This window comes from Micromys minutus, assembly GCF_963924665.1.
Source record: "Micromys minutus genome assembly, chromosome: 30".
Classification (NCBI taxonomy): domain Eukaryota; kingdom Metazoa; phylum Chordata; class Mammalia; order Rodentia; family Muridae; genus Micromys; species Micromys minutus.
Window position 1 is genome coordinate 19,929,355 of NC_137965.1, and position 4,678 is coordinate 19,934,032.

The window sequence follows — 4,678 nt, forward strand, 5'->3', positions numbered from 1 at the left end:
CAGGGACGCTGTGTCAGGAGCTGGGGGGCAGAGAGGAAGGAGGGCTCAGCGCTGGGAAGACTCCCAGAAGCCTTTGCCTTCCCAGACTGTTCTGTGTATTCACCAGCTTCCAAATGAATTATCAACCTTAAAGGCTCTTCTGAAGTGCTATCTCGTTTCTTTGGACTCCCCGGATGTCCTCGTCGTCTTTGATTTGTCTGTCTGCCACTGATACTTTTGGTGTGGATGTTTCATGCCTCATAGCAATGGTTCTTCACATGTGGGTCGTGACTCTCCTCCCCCAAAGACTGCTGGAAAACGCAGATATTACATTACAGTTCAAAGCTGGTGCAAAGTTACAGTTATGAAGTCACAATGGAAATAATTTTATGTTGGGGAGGGATCACCGCAACATGAAGAACTCTATTAAAGGGTTACAGCATTAGGAATGTTGAGAATCATTGCACTGAGTATTGTATTTATTTCTGAAGGAAAACGTCTCTACACATGTATTTACACTGTGAAAAGCACTTCAGTACATACGATGGGCACAAACGTGACCCATGCTCCCAGACCAGAATCACTATGACCCTTTCCGAAAGACGTCGCTCCCACCTAAGTTTTGGGAATATGTTATTTTGTACCGCTCCAGTTTTTGTTTTGTATTGATGAGTCCAGAAGGTGAACTTCCACATCCACTGTGTAATATTACGGTGAAAACGATTCATTTTGTCTGGAAATTTGGGTCTCAGCATCACACGAACCAACTGGGCTGGAGGTTCAGAAGTTCAGTAGGCTTTGGAGCCAGGGATCATGTCTATGGAAGATAACACCAGTGATGTCAAGTAGAGACCTAGGGCAGGAGATTGGTTGAGCTCTGGAAGGAACAGAGATTAGGAGTTAGGATAAAATCCAGGATGAGGAGAAAGAACAAGTAATCCTCGAATATAAATAACTGGGGAATTGCTGACTAAAAGGTGACTATAGACCCCATGTGAGCCGCTCCTAATTGGGCTGCTCGCAGGAGGAAACAGTTTCTGGTCCTCCAACATACAGATCTGGTAGGAGAGATACCTGCACCGAGGGGGAACTTCAGTCCCGCTCCACAATTTAGTCACTTCACACATCAGGTACTCAGAGACTGTCATCTGAAGAGCTGTATTGTGTTTCCATTCTGGTGTGTGTGGGGTAGCTGAGGGATGGGTATTTTTTATCATTATATAAAAAGAAGGGAATTTCTACCTCATTTCCAAGAGGGAAAATCATTGGAAGACGTATCCTAGCTTCTCATGGCCATACATGTTCTTGCTTGTATGTGTTCATTTCCGTTCTCTTACATGTATGCATAAGTCAGTGTTGGCCACAGTCTGTGGAAGCCTATTTTTGTTTCCTTGCTGGGTGCACGGCCATTAGTGTCTCCTGATGGTGATTTCCCAGTACTCATGGACTATTGAATTGTTCATGGCCTCTATCATGATTGGCCATCTAAAAAAGGTGTATTTATTTATTTTTAGGTAGAGTCTTAAGTAGATAAGGCTGGCCTTGAACTTGCTACAAGATGTCTATTTAGTTATTCGTTTGTTTACTTATTTTGAGATTGAGTCTTAAGTAGGCCAGGGTGGCCCTGGACTTATTACATAGTTGAACTTGAATTCCAGCTCCAGTCTTTCTTCCCTCATCTCCCATCTGCTGGGATTGCAAGCCTGCACCACCATGCTTGGTTTTATATGAGAGTGGGGCTGAAACCCAGAGCTTCCTGCACACCAGACACGCATTCTAGCAGTTGAACTACATTCTCCGCCCACGAGTGGCCATCTTAAAACCTCTGACTGTGGGACTGGAGAGATGGCTCCATAGTTTAAAGACCCTTGTTGCTCTTGCAGAGGACAGAAGACTTGGGTTCAGTTCCCAGCACCTGCATTGTAGCTTACAGCTATCCATGACTCCAGTTTTAGGGGACATGACATCTTGTTCTGGCCCCTGCAGGCACTAGGCGTATACATGATACACATACACACATGCAGGCAAAACATTATATACATAACCTTTATTTATTAATTTTCAATTAATTAATTAATTAATTTACTTTACATCCTGATCTTAGCTCCCCTCACAGGTCCCCTTTATGCATTCCCTCTCTTGGCCCTTCCTTCTTTTTCTGAGAAGGGGGAGGCTTCCCCTGGGTAACCTGACACACCAAGTCACTGCAGGACTGAGCATATCCTTGTCCACTGAAGTCAAACAAGGAAGTCCAGTTAGGAGAACAGGATCCACAAGCTGGCAACAGAGTCAGGGACCCCCACACTCTAGTTGTTGGGGGACCTGCATGAAGACCAAGCTGCTCATTTGTTATGTATATGTTGGGTAGGGTCAGGTCCAGCCCCTGCATGCTCTTTGGTTGGTGGTTCAGTCTCTGGGAGACCCTAAGGGTCCGGGTTACTTGACTCTGTTAGTCTTCCTATAGAGTTTCTAGCTCCTCTGTGTCCCCAACTCTTTCTACAGGACTCTTCAAGCTCCATCTAATGTGTGGCGGTGGGTCTCTGCGTCTGTTTTAGTCAGCTGCTGGGTGGAGCCTCTCAGACAGTTATGCTAGGCTCCTGTCTGCAAGCATGACAGAGTACCATTAATAGTGTCAGGGACTGGTTCTTGCCCATAGGATGAGACTTAAGTTGGCCTGGTCATTGGTTGGTCATTCTCTCAGTTTCTGCATCATCTTTGTCCCTGAACTTTTTGTAGGCAGGACACATTTTAGGGGGAAGGTTTTGTGGGCGGGTTGTCCTTATCCCTCCACTGGGAGTTCCGTGTGGCTCAGGAGGTGGCAACTTCAAGCTCCACATCCCCAACTTCTAGGAACCTCATTTATAGTCTCCCCCATAGACTCCCCCATAGCCTCCCTCATCCCAGGTGTCTGGCAGATCCTAGAGATACTCCCTCACGCCCTAGCTGATTTCCATTCATTCTCCTGGTTTTCTCTCCCAGGCCCTCCCCCCACACCTGATCTCCCTCTCACCCCAAATTTGAAAAAGTTTCTGTCTGATACTATTTTTCTAAAAGGAAAAAAAATTGAAGATTTATAAAGCTTTCGATGATATTGTAATTTAGGATGTTGTTTGGTGGGAGGGAAGCAAGAAAACTTAATAAAAAAAAAGGTCTTTTCATCTGAGAGAATTGCAAGGGTAAAAAGAAAGTCAGCAGTTATGAAGAAATATGTTTTCACACAAGAACCCAATACCACAGAGTAAACCATAATTTGCTAAAACAGGATTTTCAAAAGGGGTACTACGACTAGTCTTAAGGACACACATACACACACATACACATATACACATACACATGCACAAAGGCAAAGGTCATGAAGGCAGGCAAGTGTTTTTGCCAAAGAGCAAGGCCTCAGAGATGTCCAGAGCAATGTTAGAAAGACAAAGATGCCTAAATAAGGAGGGATCCAGATGGCCAAGCAGAGACGATTTCAACATCCCAAAGACAGTAATTATGGTCACTTGGAATAAGTTTGGGTCTATAAAAAGAGCCACAGCACTTACAGAGAACAAATAATAAAATTTGCGCCAAAAGAAAAGGCACCCATGAGTTTCTATAAAGTTTATAAACTGTTCTGTCTATTCAACACAACCAACACGCACCTTGTGCTGGGAAGATTAACAGCTCAGCTAGTGAGCATCTATGATGAGCACACGGATGAAGGGAGGGGCAACTAATGAATGCTGAAAATAGAAACATCTGTGGCTTGATCATTTTATACTAAAACGTGTTGGCTGCCCAGAGCTTCAGTGACCTAAGGACCAAGGTGAAAAAATTCAGAATTTCAAACTGGATTGAAACAGATAATTTGGGAATTGAGAATATAAAGTGCTCGGTCTATAGGCTGAGGTCCCGGAAGGCAGAGGACTCCAGGGCCAGACCACCACCATACGTGGCAATCCATACTTGTCCACTGCTTCATAAATCATAGTGCTGTCACATAGTGTGACAGTTAGTGTTAACTATCAACCCTACAGAATTTGGGATCTTTTAGAAGTGGGCTTCAGGGCATGCCTGCGAGGGTTTTTTTTTTTTTTTTTTTTTTTTTTGATCACTCTGAGTGTGAAGACCCGTTTTTAATTCTGGTTGTGCTTTTCCCTAGGCAGGTGAGCCTGAACTGCACGACACAGAGTGCCCAGTATTCCTTTCTGCCTTAGGGGTTTACTGCTGTGAACAGACACCATGACCAAGGCAATTCTTATAAGAACAACATTTAATTGGGACTGTCTTACAGGTTCAGAGGTTCAGTCCATTATCATCAAGGTGGGAGCATGAAAGTATCCAGGCAGGCATGGTGCAGGAGGAGCTGAGAGTTTTACATCTTCATCTGAAGGAAACCAGAAACAGACTGGGCATCCTCAGGGAGGTAGGATGAGGGTCTCCCAGCTCACCCCCACAGTGGCACACTTTTTGCAACAAGGCCACATCTTCTAATAGTGACACTCCCTGGGATAAACATATGAAAACCATCACATTTCACTTCCTGGCCCCCATAGATTTGTTCAAACATGAGTGTGTGGAGGTCATATCTAAGCATAGCATAATTCAAAAATACATTTAGTACAACTTCAAATGTCCCTATAGTTTATAGCAGTCTCAATAGTATTAAAAGTCCAAAGTTTAAGGCCTCTTTTGAGATTCATCCAATCACTTAACTGTA